This window comes from Alosa alosa, chromosome 3 (genome assembly GCF_017589495.1).
Source record: "Alosa alosa isolate M-15738 ecotype Scorff River chromosome 3, AALO_Geno_1.1, whole genome shotgun sequence".
Classification (NCBI taxonomy): domain Eukaryota; kingdom Metazoa; phylum Chordata; class Actinopteri; order Clupeiformes; family Clupeidae; genus Alosa; species Alosa alosa.
The window spans coordinates 7680770-7683269 of record NC_063191.1 but is presented as its reverse complement, the minus strand read 5'-3'; the positions used below and the strand labels follow the sequence as shown (position 1 = coordinate 7683269).

The 2500-nt window shown below is 47.0% G+C and overlaps 1 protein-coding gene across 1 annotated transcript in view; it reads left to right on the top strand.

Moving 5' to 3' along the window:
* The window catches only part of LOC125292313 (vang-like protein 1), a 22329-nt gene that overhangs the window by 2478 nt on the left and 17351 nt on the right, over positions 1-2500 (top strand).

The window sequence follows — 2500 nt, the reverse complement described above, 5'->3', positions numbered from 1 at the left end:
TTAGACACAAACAGGTGAAACATGCAAGAAGAGGTTCAGGTATGAAGAGAGTATTGGTTGAGAGTTGGTTGAGACTGTGAAAGCTCACCGATACTGCACTTCTGCTGGTGGGCTTGAGAAAGGTTGCAGGCACAGGTCACACGGTTGAGAAGCGATGCATTATGGGAAATGAAACTGGTGTGAGATGAGAACAGTAGAGTAGGTGAGTAGCCTGCTGTAGGTGGAAGACTGATAGAGAGATGGAGAGAAAAGAGAGACATTCCTCTGTTCTGATTTTCTTTCTCTCGTGTATAATCAGAAGTGCTGTGGCAAAACATAGCTAGTGTAACCATGACAATTAAACTCATTTGAGTTTAATGGGAGATCGCTTGTGTGTGTGTGTGTGTGTGTGTGAGATATATATTTAGTAGCTGCTCTATTTCTAACATAAACAGATCATCAGCTCATCAGCTCAGGCATGTAAGGACAAGCCAGAGTCTACCCCTGCTGATGCCAAAGCAAAGTGGAGGAGCTAGTAGCAGGGGTGTGTGTGTGTGTGGGGGTGGACAGTACACACACACTCCAGGACTCCACAGTCCTTCATCTCAGAGCAAGGACCTGGTGTTGTCAATGGTTTCACAGAAGAGGGATATAACAGGATATTGTTTGAAATGCTCTCTTTCTTTATCTATTAGGTTAAAGTATTAAAGTAAAGGTTAGGTTAAAGTAAAGTATAGATGACCACGATAGCTTACAAAAGAAGGAAAATAAGATTTATGTCTTTCTATCTTTATCTCTTTCTTTGCCACACACACACACACACCACACACTCTCACACACACCACACACTACTCACTCACAGACAAACAAGAAAGCTGCATCTTTGTTTTATATGTGCATGCCACAGGCCTTATGCATGAGGACACCCATGAACACGAATCAAACGAAAATCAAATAAATAAATAAGCAACCTCCTGCTGCTCCGAAACCAGACGAGTTCAAACAGGTCAGCTCTCTCTCTCTCACACACACACACACACAACACACTGGCAGGATCAGGCTGGGGAACCTGACAGGAGTGGTGATGAGCTTGTGTGTGTGCATGCGTGAATGTGTGTGTGTGTATGTGTGTGTTTGTGCTTGTGTGTGTGTGTGTGTGTGTGTGTGTGTGTGTGTGTGTGTGTGTGTAGCCAAGAGAAACCAGTAGGGCGGAAAACATGAGAGATCTGTCATGTAAAACAAGACCTGTTTGTGTCAAACATGGCAGAACAGAAGTGGATGAGCAGAAGGTTAAAATGAAGGGTGAAAGACTTCCACTAACTACATGCAGCACACACACACACACACACACACACACACACACACACACACAGTGTGACAGAAAGAGAGACTCACACAAGTGAAGGGTGAAAGGCTTCCACACTCACACAAGTCACTCACACAATATCTATCCATGCCTATTTACAATCAGTCATTCAGCAGAAACTTTTAACCAAAGGACCCACACAAATATTTATACTTACAGCACACACACACACACACACACATACACACACACACACACACACACACACACACACACACACACACTCCTTATCATGAAAGCCCTGTGGAGCATCTGAAACGTGTGCACTCTGCTCGGGTCAGACGAGGCACTGCTGCTACAGCCTGGGGTGTGTGTCCCTTCCAAACATCACACATTATTTGACACACACACACACACACACACAAGTACATAGACACACACAAGTACATAGACACACACACACACACTCCCACAACACACCTCACACATGAACACATCAATACTGAATAGACACACACACACACACTCCATCATCACATTTTCAGCACACACACACACAAACACACACACACAGGCCACTTGCTCTTGCTGAAAGGAGGTCTTGTGTTGGCTGGCGTCTGGTTTGTCGGCCGGCTATTTAAGACGTCCTGTTTGGACAGCAGGTCCCATGTTTTGCGGTGGCCGAGCTAAGAGGCGGTTTGGGGGGAAGGAGGAGAGGGAAGGAGGGAGTGGAGTGGCTGGGGTGATGGTAGTGTGTGTGTGTGTGTGTGTGTGTGTGTGTGAAGGGGGCTGTAGGATGTTTTTGATGCAGCCAGTCCTCTAGTCCTCAACAGCAGTCTAGCCCAGGCAAGCCAGTTGGCCAGGCCATAGAAGCTGTGTGTGTGTGTGTGTGTGTGTGGGTGTGTGTGTATGTGCGTGTGTGTGTGTTTGTCTGTGTGTGTGTTTGTCTGTGTGTGTGTGTGTGTGTGTGTGTGTGTGTGTGTGTGTGTGTGTGTGTGTGTGTGTGTGTGCATGCAAGCAAGGCAAGGGCAAGGTGTGTGTCCCCTCTGCTCCAGCCCTGGCCCTGTCTCTGGCTCCCTCCCTGGCAGGAGCTCTATCACATAAGGGCTAATTTGTGGTTCTGTGGTCGTGTTTCAGAGAGGGTCTGGTGCACACACACACACACACACACACACACACAGAGGGTCTGGTTCTTGAGGCACGATATCTCGAGGG